Source organism: Phragmites australis, chromosome 19, assembly GCF_958298935.1.
Source record: "Phragmites australis chromosome 19, lpPhrAust1.1, whole genome shotgun sequence".
Taxonomy (NCBI): Eukaryota; Viridiplantae; Streptophyta; class Magnoliopsida; order Poales; family Poaceae; genus Phragmites; species Phragmites australis.
In genome coordinates this window covers 5,457,202-5,470,817 of record NC_084939.1, presented here as the reverse complement: position 1 = coordinate 5,470,817, position 13,616 = coordinate 5,457,202, and positions in this window count along the sequence as shown.

Genomic DNA, 13,616 nt, shown 5'->3' with positions numbered 1-13,616 from the left:
TCATGCAGTACCTCCTAGTAACGCCATTGTCTACTAAAAAATCTAATGTTTATTGTGGCAACTTGATAATTGTTTCTAATCGGATGGCTTTTAGAAATAGTAGGAACGTTTTCATGCAGGAGCCTCTGTCTGTTTTTACCATTCTAACGCCATTGTCTACTAAAAAATCTAATGTTTATTGTGGGTGTTGCTCTTCACATGTTCCGTCGTGTGTGTGTGTCAATGCAATTGGTTTTCTATTTGCACAAATGAAAAAAACGAAGTATAGTATCAGTCATGTCCAATAAAGCTAAAGGTCTCGTGGCTGATAGAAATGGAGATCGGAATGTCTTGTCTCTTTTTTTGAGAGAAGTGTGCGTAGAATATGGCGTACATGTCATGTGCGACAAGATATTAGAAAATATAGGTAACTCCTAAAAAAATGCTTCTTGAGAGCTAGTCTGTAGTCTTGTAAAAAGAGGCGTACTGACATGGGCTTCTAGTGATACTTGTATGCCGGAAGCAATCCTTAAAATTTTTAGATTGCAATTGGACTTTCAGATTTTCCCTGGTTTTCTTTCACCATTTGAGGGTTCTATATCCTTTTTTTCCCTATAGATTATGAAATAATTTCATGCTTAACTCGAATTAGATCAGTTGACACAATTGTGCGCATTGTGCTGTATCTTGGTGCAAGTTTCTTCATTGGTAATTTACGAGTCTTTACCTTCTAGAACAAAAACGACTATTATCTTCAAAGAACTATTATTCTAAACTTCGAGTTTGACATATAGTACATGTGTCATAATGCATTTATATATTACTACATTTTGTGATATTACAACTATTATTTATCTTAAATAGACAGGCAAATTTCTGAAATCCGTTGAAATGCATGCCACCATCTTTTACTATACAATATGCTATTAGTACTGCTATTATTTACATGTATAGCCAAATTACATATTTTTGTGCACATTATCAATATTCCTGTTGTCATCTTGATATTACTGTTGATGAAAACGAAAATACCTTGTACCTGAGTAGTGGTAGGATTGTAGGAGCAAATTTCAGCATTCCATACTATGTGAAACCTTCTAGAACAACATATTTTCAAAGCAACTGAACTACCACTACGTCGGCACTCAACAACCAATGGGTCCAACAAGAACAGTGGATTGAGTATGTAAAATGTGTGTTTCTGACTGGTGATCATGCATGCTGATCATTCACTCTGCATGCAGTCGGCTGTCATCACCTCCTTCCAAAACATTCGTCAAGGAGTAGTAAAAGGCTGCTCGTTTGTTAGGTATGGTCATTGGACAGCCAATCATGCCTCGTTAGGTCGGTCGGTACTAGATATCGGTCCAAACCGTCTATAGCACCACTCTTCTGACTGACATCTAGCTCAGCTCGTCCTGTGAAAGATAGATTAATCAGGAGGGTCCAAGGTTTAGGTAGCACTGTTGGCAACAACCGAGCATATGTAGTCATCCACCGAAGATCGAGGAAAGTTACTTACATATGTAATTTCAAATGGTAGTATCATTTTGGTTGGCAACCTCTGGTGTTCCACCATAACAAAAAAAGAAGAACGAATAGCAATACCATCCACTTTAAAGTTTTCTATGGGAGTCTAGTGACAAACATCTCTTCTATACCATCATTACCACTATCCGACACCAACACCTATGTCCTCTACCGTAGAGCTGCCGCACCACCCCATTGTAATGATCCCTCTTCTTCTATCTCGAGCTGCTTGCCACTGCTAAAGCATCTCTAATTGTCATTGATCTCTTGTGCCTACCATACCAACAACGTGTCGTGCATACCATTGACGTCGAGAATGATTAGTTTCTAATTGAATATTGATTTAATGGATACAATCGTGAATTACGCTTAAGAATTACTTGATAATAAACAAACCCCCCCAAAAAGGACAGATTGAAGAAATTTCTCGTGGTGATAAATTACAGAGTGTCTAGTTGGCGTTCTACTACTTGTACTCCTATCTTCTGATCACCTTCTGCGTGGAATGCCCTATCGTCAGGTCAATTTATGTTCACCAGTCCTTCCAAATGGAGTCAAGAAATCAAAAAGAAAAGGGGTGAAAAAAATCAAAACTACGGTAGCAGCACAATCTTTTGCATACTACATGATAAGGTGTGCCTCGAGATCTCCATCTTCTCCAGCCCTCCGTTTGACCCAACTGGCTTCGCGCCCTTTCTTCCCCGGGGCCGTGCACGGCGTCTCGCACATCTTTTCGCACCGCGACCGCGCACCCGCATCGAGCATTTTTTTACGGCGCGTAACGCAAGGTGATGAGTAGTACCCAGATGAGATGAGAAGGTGTAGCCATCTCCTCTCTCTCTCTATCTCATGCATGGGTGTCCGTGATGCTGCGACGTGACTTGCCGGGGATGCAAAAAACGAAAGGTCACTTTTTTTTTATTTACTGCACAGAGAGAGAGAGGAGAGAGCTCTTGGTCTACGTACGGCGGCCGGGAGGCTGACCAGCGGCAGCGCGCGCGAGAACCCATGCACGCCATGCATGCGAGCCGGGCTGGTGGCCGGCCGGCCGGCGCGTTCGGCGACACCACCCCGGTCTCCCAGCTCCTTTTTGAACGCCTTTGTCCCCGGCGACGACTAGCTTTTCCCCGGCGGGCGCGCGCCTGCGTGCGCCGGCATTCGCGCGCGTGGCCCTGCTGGATCTTCTGCCGCCTCCTCCCCTCGGTCCACCCTGACCTCCGGTCCAGCGTTGAACATGCTGCTGCTCGAGTTGTATGCCTGCCTGGCCACTGGGTTGATCTATTGATGATATGTCAGCCAAAAAACATTTTTTGACTAGTTGAGGGAGATCAATCTGCAAACTAATAAAACCGATGGATGAACTTTCCATCTCCATGGGAAAAAGACTACCATCTCCGACAAGAAAAAAGAAATCATAATTCACCTTTTGGAGTTTCTATTCTTACCGCAAGATTTCATATTCTCGTATGACTAAGAGTAGTTCTAGGTAGTTTGGATAATTTTCGAAGGTGAAAAGAAACCAACCACCAAAAGATTACAGACTAAGAATTCCCAACAGGACTTTGACATAGAAATAAATATGTAACAATTGTACAAAACCATCGATCACTTATTAATATAAACTCTCGAGAAATGTTGGATATCTTGTAGAGCTTTTCTTTTGATAATTCAAAACTAGGTGAAGTTTCTGAGAAACTAAGTTGAAATGTACCTTAGTTTATATGTGATGAGTGATTGATAAGGTTGTCGATTTGGTTTGTCGAGTTTTGGATTGTTTGAGCATTTTGATTATGGACTAACTGGAGTTGAAGTTGAAGAAATATGTTTGCTTGTATCATGGTGTGCAGGTGACGGATGCAGTTTGGTGATCAAGAAGGTCAAGCGGAGTCAAATGTGATCCTAATTGAACACGTGTAGGTCAAGCAAAACATGAAACAGAGGATGAAGACAGTGTGTTGACAAAGTAAAGCAAAAGGGATACCGGTGCAAGTGATAAGACGGCCCGAGGGATCGGGAGCGGGAGAGACTTGGCAGCGGTCAGGATCGCAAAATGGAGTACAAGTGTCGACATCAGAGCATTTGTTTAAGGTGTAAGCAAGTAGCGAGTCACGTTTTAAGAAGCGTGCAGAGGGTTTCACGGTTGGGCCTCAAAACTGTGGGAGAATTGTAGGAGTATGTGGCACCATCGTGAAGCTTGGGTCAAGGCGAAGCTAAGTCGTGAAGGCGTCACGGCCGTTCGATGGATGGAGCAAGAAATGTATCAAAATGCCCTCGGTGGTATGTAGGAGTATAGTATAAGAGAGGAGTATTTTGGTAATAAGCTAGGAAACTTATGGATCAAATTTTCTAGACCCATAAATAGAGATGTAAGGCTATAAAAAAGTTTGAACCAACCACTTGAGCTATTTATGTCATCTATTTGAGGGTATAGTGCTAGGAGAGAAAGATAAGTGCTTAGCCTATGTAATATGTGAGAGTTTTTAAGAGAAAAATCTTTATAACCTGTCTAAAAAAGGTTGATCTCTTTGAGTAATGAAATTTATATTTTTGCATATGCTTAAATTCCCTTCATTCTAGTCTCTCTCTATTGGTTTCCTTGCAAGTTTGTAAGTTTTCCTTTTTCGGTTGTGATTTTCTTGTTGATTTTTGTTTTTGCCTTTTAACTGCAATTTTTCAACCTTAGGAAGTTGTTCTTCTTATTACTAGAGGTATAAGAATTCATATACTCATGTATTTGAGAGGATCTTAAATCTCCTTGCCTCTATACCATCAAGTTAGAGAGTTGTTTCTTCTGGTGACCGTCATTTTTGCTTTGTTATTCATTCAAGTTTAAAGCTTTTGTGCATAAAGATATATGAAATAATTTTGAATAGAGTCTATGGTTTATATTCAGTCCGTGGAGTCATGTTGACTTAGAAACTTCTTTCTTACTTTATCTATTTAAAGTTTATGTTTCTGTTTGTATGTTTTTGAGAGTATTGAGTGAAGAGGAGTAGACCATTTATTTCATAAAAATTTTATAAAATGTTTATTCACCCCTCTCTAATCGCCTATCTCGATCCTACAATTTCTTACTAAGAAACTGATCAAAATCATTCCATTCCAAGTTCTTGCTTCCTTAAAGTGTCAATATAATAGGGAGTAGTTCCATTTTTTTACCAGCGAATTTATGACCCTGAGTAATGTCTATATAGTTGGCCATTCAGAAGTACTATGTCTTGTACGTTTTTTCCTCATGTTTTATTATTTTACCCTTTTTAGGATTTATTATTTTACCCTTGAGCAAATGTCAATGCCCACGATTGATCCTATCACGCCCTATGGCTAGAATTTGTGACTTAGGCCCCGTTTGGTTGCACGAATCTGAAACGTTTCTCAGGCGTTTCTCAAGAATCGCAAACAAACGGTGTTTCACGTGGGCGGATTCTCTTCGGAATGGTTGGAGCGTTTCTTCTTTTTTTGCCTTGGACCGAGAAACGGCTGCAGAGGTGTTTCACGCGTGAATCACCCCACCTGGAACCAACCTCCCACTGAACATTGAAGGGAATTACCCACCTGCCATTTGGATGGATGAGGACGAGACGAGTCGTTGAGATTTTTTTAAAACGGGTGACTTTATTAGATTATTATCAGTACAATTTTAGATTGCAAGAAACGTTTCAGATTCTCTGCTGATTCTCTAGAATCTCTGCCAAACACATCAAAATATGAAACGTTTCACCTTAAATCATCTGAAACGTTTCTCATTTTTAACACTACGAGGAAAATCACCTAAAATGGTGTTTCACCCATTTCGAGAATCACTCAGGTCATTTTTCTTCAAGAATCCGAATCCAGAATCCCTGCCAAACGTTTTCAGAAAATTGAGGGTGATTCACCCGAGAAACGTTTCCAGGGAGAATCTGAAACCGAAACGTTTCTGGAAGAATCTGGAGCCCTGCCAAACGAGCCCTTAGTGTCTCCCGATTGATGATTTCCCAGAATCTGTCCATTTCACTATGAAGAAGCATAAGACTCGCACGTCGCACCTTGTTGTGGCGTTTCTTTAGTTTCTAAAGATTGTCACATAAGCTATATATAAATAGTGATTAGTGGAGATTCATACTTTGGGATCAAGGTTTCAGTAACACTACTACAAAGCAGATCATAAATAGTGATTTATCAGTGTCAATTATATAAAAATCAAAATTAAAAATATATTACTATCAATTCTTAACCTCCCATGCCCGAACAATGATCGAGGTGTTAAGAACCACCACTGAAACCAACTATTAGTGTCGGTTGGTGTTATAAACCGACACTGAAGGTATGCCTGGACCCAAAATTTCCCTTGAATCACATTTTGGCTTGCCCCTGATGTCCATTCGGCTCTGACCGCTCCACCTTATCTCTTCCTCTCTCTCCCTCCCTCACTCCTGCCTCGCCGCTTCTTCTCCTCCTCTCTTATCTCTTTCCTCCACCACAAGATAGCCCCTCTCTCCCTCTTATCTCCATAAGTGCATGAGCCTCTTTGTACAAGCTCAACGAGGCAGTTCCTACTCCAGCTGCTATGGGCTACGAGTCGACGCACGCAGCTAATCTGCCAGGCCGGGTCCTAGCTCGACGAGGCGGTCCGGGTCCTAGCTCGACGAGGCGGTTCCTACTCCATCTACTCTGGCAGCTGCGGGCTGCGGGTCGACGTGCACGCAGCTGATTCGGCAGGCCGGATCCCAGCTCAATGAGGTGAGGGCGGTGGACCTCCTCATCCCGTTGTCATCTGACCCGTTGGCGTCGTCGTCGACATACAGCTCGACGAAGATCCTCTCACATGCGTGCAAGAACTTCGCTCCTCCTCTGACCGCTCCTCTGGTGTGCCGCTGGGGTGCAGCGGCCCCGAGAGATGCAGAGATGAGGGGAGGTGCAACAGCAGCCCTGAGAGCGAATGGCGAGGGGAGCTGCCGCAGCAGCGGTGAAGGAAATGACACCAGTAGCAGCCCTAGGAGCAACAACGAGGGGTGCGGCAACCCTGGAGCGAACGACCCTTCTCCTGTGTGCTGTTGTGGTGAACTTCGTGTCACCGCGCATTTTCTTATATAGGGCCGAGTTGTGGCACGGCAGCGGCAGCGGAGCTTACCAGCGGTGGCGGTAGCCGAGCTAGATCAAAATTGAGCCGGCTAGGCTACCGCCACCGCTGGCAAGCTCCGCCGCTGCTACTGTGCTATAGCTTGGGCTCGTTTCTTTTTTCGCTCCTGAGAACACCTATCACTGCCGATTCTAGTCCCGACAGTAATAGTTACGATTATCACTGCTGAGTAATGAATATCAGTTCCAAGGAACTGGTAGTGATCAACCTGCAAAACCGGATTTTTCCATAACAGCTAGCAGCCAAGCCAAAAGCCCATTGTGGCCAGCCATGACCCAGCGGCAAGCAAAACGAGGTCGGAGCTCTCGGCTCTCTAGTTGCTCCGATCCCCAATTGCACGCGTCGAATCCCCCAACCCTATGTCGCCAGCATGCACTACGGACAGACAACGGCGCTACGGTATGGCGGATGGGCTGACGACTCACGGCAGGCAGGTTGCCAACACGGCAGCACGCGCTGCCCCCCGCCCTCGGCGGCGTGTGTAGCATCTAGGCCCCTAGGTAAGTGGTAAGTGTTTCGGTGATTAATGACAACTATATCATTGTGACTAATGCGTATGTTTTGAAGGAATCAAATTCTTTAATTCACAATGATTGAATGATTTTTCTTGATCCCTCATGGAATTCTATTGGTCGGTCAAAGACTTATGCGTCAAGATTAAGGATCTTCTAGTTCTAAGTGTCACAAGGTGATGAAGTACACTTAGAGTAGTTATAGGTCTCATTTTTGTCTTTTGACCGTACTATAAAGGTGGGTTAAGTGTTGTAGCTTGACCTAGTTGAGTCTAGATATAGTTGAATGCACACTTACAAAAATTTAGTACTAGGTAGCTCAAAGAAATCCATGGGTGAGAAGTTGAGAAGTTAGAACTCAAAGTCGATTGAATTGGATGAGTTCCAGAAAGATTGTTCTCACCGGATTGTCTGGTGTGAGAAAGATTATACTCACCGGATAATTTTTCTTCTCTGTGAAGATTCACAGAAAAAGTGAATGGTTGGACAACGGCTAGATTTGGACCTCTAGCCTATATATACCTAATCACTTGGTTTTATTCGTCACTCTTGCAACCCAGAAGCATTCGTACATATTGTGTATCATCTAGATGCAAGGGAGAGCAATTGAAGTGATTTGTAAGTTCTTAATTGAAGATTAAGGACTCCATTAGTGTTTTAAGAGTAGTGAGTGTGCATCTAGCTGTTGTTTTAGGCTTGATTGGGATCAAGTGAACCAATTAGCTTGTTATTCTTGGTGGTTGGCAACACCTATCAGGTCGTGGAGATTGGAGGTGTCATCAGTGAGCTCTTGGAGGTCTTGTGGGAGCCCCGGGAAGCTCGTGTACTTGGTTTGATGCCCGCCAATCCGGAGATAGAGAAGTGGCAATCACTAGTGAGCACTTGAGTCTTGGTGACTCAAGGGGGAGCGACATCCTTGTGTGGATGCTCCAACGAGGATTAGTGGAGAGTGCCAACTCTTCGATACATCGGGAAAAACTCGGTGCCCTCTTTCCCTACTCTTGTTACATTCCGTATTTTGCTTCTAGCATTTCTTTAATGCAAGTTTCAATTCCGCACTCTACTTATGTTCTATATGCTTGCATGTTTGTGCTTATCTTTCTAGCTTGCTAGGTCGTCTAGTTGCTTTTATACATTCTAGGCTAAGGTTGCTCCTTGTTCTAGAAATCGGTAGTTGGTTTAATTTTTTTATTAGTGCTCTATTCACCCCCCCCCTCTAGGGCCATTAGATCCTTCCAGGCGTGGCCCAGCCACCCAGCGACCCGTGCGGCCACGCGCGTCCGCGCAACGGCTCGAGGAGCCGAGACTGAGCTGGAGCTGCTCACCTGCTCTACTGGCTGGAGCGGTGCTACGGTGGAGCCGGAGCCCTTTCCTTCTCCCAGTCTCTCTGAATCTGGTGTTTTTTTTCTTGGCCTCCATGTTTAGATCTCACTATGTTCCCTTTATCCCTTAGTGTTTTGTCCAAACTAATACCTAAAATTGCACAATGGCACGAGATGAGCTCAGTCCTAGGTGAGCTTCTTAAGATGAGAGGTCAAGCCCATGTGAGGAACAGGACTGGTGAGGAATCCTCAACCCAATTTGCTTCTTAATTTATTCATTCTTTGATCCTTGCGGTTGCACAATCTAAAATTTTGAATGAAATGTGTACGTTTTAATGTAGATAGAGCAGTTGGCTTTCAATTTGAAAATGAAGAAGAAATCAGTTGCTTTGAAAACTTTATGGGAAATGGCTGCAAAGGCACAGGAGGTAGCATCCTCATCGACTCCAACACCAATTACCATTGAGAGTGCAGCTGCAAATCAGAGTAGTCCTCATGATGTAAGTGAGATGCAACCTGAGATGGCAAGCACTGAACCAGACATAGGAATCACTGAACCTGAACCAGAAATAGCAAGCACATAACCATCCTCTTTGCCTCCAATCATAGAAGATGATGAATCGGAGGATGATGGTGATATTTATGATCTTGAGAACCTTCCTTGTGATCCTGGTAAGAGGACACCCATCTCATGCTATGATGTCAATGAAAGAAATTCAGTTATAAGGGGATACATTGCATTGGGACCATGTCAACCACGGGGGCATGTTTTTCCACAAAGAAAGATTGGGGTTATGCGCAGCTTCAATGTTAATTGGTTTGATGAATATCATTGGCTTGAATATAGTGTGGAATTAGATGTTGTTTTCTGCTTTGTTTGCTATTTGTTAAAGCACAGAACAAATTGTTCCAGTGGAGATGCTTTTGTGAAAAGAGGATTTAGAAATTGGCACATGAAAAAGAGAGTTGATAAACATGTTAGTGGTATGACTAGTTCTCACAATATTGCTTAAGAGAAATATAACTTGTTCATTAGGTCGAAAGCAGCAATTGTTGAGTCTATTCCTTCCAATTCCATGCAAGAGAAGGTCACTTACAAGTGTCGTTTGACCTATTCACTTAAATACTTGAAGTTTCTTTTGTATCAAGGTTTAGCTTGTCGTGGACATAATGAAAGTGAAGATTCACTTAATAGAGGAAATTTTCTTGAACTTTTGAATTGGCTAGCAGAAAATTTTGAAGAAGTTAGCAAGGTGGTTCTAAAGAATGCTCCAAAGAATTGTCAAATGACTGCCCCCAAAATAAAGAAAGATATGATCAACTGTTGTGCCAAAGAAACTACCAGACTTATCATGGATGACCTTGGTGGCGACTATTTTGCAATATTTACTGATGAATCTAGTGATGTGTATTAAAAAGAACAGTTGGCTCTTTGTTTGTGTTATGTAGACAAAAAAGAAAGGGTAGTTGAAAGATTTCTTGGTGTTGTGCATGTTAAAAACACTAGTGCTTTGACACTTAAAATTACAATTACAATCATACTTATGGACCATTCATTGGGCTTGTGTATGATTCGTGGGCAAGGGAATGACAGAGCTAGTAACATTAATGGTCATGTTAATGGTCTAAAGAAAGTAATTATGGATAAGTGTCCTTCTACTTATTACGTGCACTGCTTTGCACATCAACTTCAGCTATCTCTTGTGGTTGTGGCTAAGAAAAATACAGATTGTGTTTGGTTCTTTGAGCAACTCAGATATTTGTTGATTGTCATTAAAAATTCTTGTAAGAAGACACAAATGCTTCTAGTGGTGCAAGCTCAACAAATTGTAGAAGCTTTAGAATTAGGTGAAATTCAATCTGGAAAGGGTTTGAATCAAGAGATGGGTTTAAGGACACCGGTAGATACTCGTTGGGGATCTCACTATAAAACTGTTATGCATGTTATCTCTTTGTATCCCTCAATCCGACGATTTCTCATAAAGGTTGGAAAAGATCCCTCTCAAGGCGCAGAGGCTACACAAGCTCAAACAATGTCGAAGTCATTTACTTCATTTGAGTTTGTTTTCATGGCACATTTATTACTAACTATATTTGGATACACATATGACTTGCAAAAGAGGGATCAAGATATTGTTAATGCAATAGAGCTCATCTATGATACAATGACTCAACTACAGTTTTTGCGGGAGGATGGTGGATGGGAAGATTTTTTTAAAACTATCAATTCCTTTTGTGACAAGCATGGCATCAAAATTCCTAGTATGGATGGTTTTTACAAGCCAGTTAGAAGAGACAGGAGGTTCTTTCCAAAAGCTAAGAATCTACATTATTTTCATGTTGACGTATTCTTAAGTGCCATTAATAGGATACTGCAAGAGCTTAATGACAGATTTGATGAGGTAAACACATATTTGCTTCTTTGCATGACATCATTCAATCCTGTTGATTCATTTGCTGCATTTGACAAGGACAAATTGGTTAAACTTGCTCAGTTCTATTCTAATGATTTCTCACGCACTAAAATGATCCATCTTCCTTTTCAACTTGCACACTTTGTTACTGATATGCATAGAGATGAAAAGTTAGAGCAGCGAAAAATCTTGTTGAGCTGTCCATTATGCTTGTTGAAACAAAGAGAAATCTCAACTATGATATTGTGTACAAGCTTCTCAAATTGGTGTTACTTCTTCCTGTGGCAGCCGCTAGTGTTGAGAGGGTCTTTTCTTCAATGAATTATGTGAAGAATAAGCTGAGAAATAGAATAGGGGATCAATATTTGAATGATTGCTTGGTTACCTTTTTGGAGCGTGATTTTTTTGTCCAAGTCAAGGATACTAATATTATAAATCGGTTCCAAGATATGAAGAAACACAAAGTTGAATTGTAATTTTCTTTATATATTTTGTAATTTAGACTATTTGTACCCTAATTTAAGCTATTGTGGACCATTTCTATTTTGGATGGAACATTTTTTTTTTTTTGCGCTTGAAATCTTGAATACCCGGTCAATAAATTCTGGGTCCGCCACTGGCTAGGAGGGCCATTACCTAAAGCAACCATTCCTTAAATGAAATACGACCTGACCCTATAAATTACTACCTCCGTTTCACAATTTCGGAGTATTATATAGAAGGTATATCTACTAGTGTTTTTATCTCAGAAAAAAGTTTAATTATTTTTGAGTGGCATTTCATGAATGTCCCAACTATGAGATATGACTCAGTTCTAGGGGTTTCCATATTTGTGTGCTTCGCATACCTAGAAGTCATAAAAGTTAAATAATTTTTTAAGTAAATTTTGCAAAACTATAGATACATTGATAAAATTATCATAAAACTATATATTTAAGTAATAATTTCATAAAACTACATATTTAGTGTTAATTTTATCGCAAACTACAGATACTTCGATAAAATTAGCACAAAATTACAGATTTAAGTAATAATTTCATAAAACTATAGATTTAACACCGATTTTATCGTAAAACTACATATTCCAGAGGAGCTGTTCCTAACCCCATTGCCATGACGACGAGTCCCGCTTGCAGTCTGGCAGGAGCTGCCGGCTCATAAAACGGATCGTCTGGGAGTTCATGTGACTACAAGTGGGGTCCATTCATCATGTTAACATGTATGTGATAGAATCTATAGTTTTATGATAAAATTGATGCTAATTTTGTAATTTTGTGAAACTATTGTTCAAATTTGTGATTTTGTAATTTGTAATAATTTTACCAAAGTATCTGTAGTTTCATGAGCTACCGAACGGTCCGTTTCATCAGCTTTCAAAATATTTAGTTTGAAAATATAAAAAATCATATATGTAGATTTGTATTGAAAAATACTTTCATAATAATATATTTTTATCATATATTATAACTATAGTTTAATAAAAATAGTGATCAAAATTGCATATCAAAAATTGTAAAAATAAAAAACATCATAAACTTTTTTACCAGATGGAGTACGACAGCTACACTCGAGGTTCGAGGCTTTGCATGCATGGAAAGGAAAGGTGAACACACATACTCACACGAGTGTCACCCTCACACTTACGCCCGCACGCACACATTGGCTCTCCTGGAAACCGTGCATATTGCTCTCTTGAGCTCTGCGCGACTCCGGCTGCGTCATGCGTAAGGAATCTAGTTCAATCCACCCAATCCTACCGTGCATACATACACATTCTTCGATCCTTTAAACAACTCTATCCTCTCCTTTTCAAATCCTCTTCGAGCACTCCGATCGAAACCCAAGTTAAGCCACACAAGGAGCGTGTTCCTCTCCAAGGTGGCAAGCCTTACCAAGTTTCTAGGACACGCATCACAACACCATTGCATGACCTCAGAGAGAGAGAGAGAGAGAGAGAGAGAGAGAGAGAGAGAGAGAGAGAGAGAGCTAAGGGATCTTTTTCTTGGGACGGCAAGAGAAGAGCATGTGATGTGTGGCAGGGCTCAGCTCAGAGTTTGAAACATGGAAAAAGGGTTAATCGGCTAGTGTTGCATCTAAGCTTTGATTTGAGGTCTCATGGGTTAAACTAATGAGGAGGTGCAAATGGATAGATAGGGACGGGCCGGATAGGCCCTAGAAAGAAAGAATTCTTTTTTTCACATCCATGTGTGTTAAACAAGTGCCACTAGATAGCTTTATCTTTCTGTAATATATATGCAAGAGTGATACAATATTCGGGATTATTGCTTTACCATAGTCGGTTTTTTAAGAAATAGTTGAATTTTCTGATCGTAGGATCAGCTTGGAGATATGTGCACAGCTACTTTCACCTCCATCCATGGTGACACACTCCGCCAATCCTTTTGCGGTGTGTTTTTTTATAGGGTTAAGGCTTTGGGTTTACTATGTCTCAAGGCCTTCGAGGGGATGGGGTGACGACACTACCTATATATTGCTTGTCAAAGGAGTACAACATGCGATAGGGGCGAGAAGGCTCCAGATTTACAATGTCTTGGGATGCGGTTGAATATTTCGACAGTAGTTACTGATAATACAAGAAAGGGGAGGTGCGACAAAGGAGATAGGAGTTGAGTGGGGGCAGGGGAAGGGGCTCTAAAGCTTTGACAGCAAGGTCGGCTACGTAACTTCTGTATACGAGGAGGGTACAGAATATGAAAGTTAAATCTAGAACCAACGG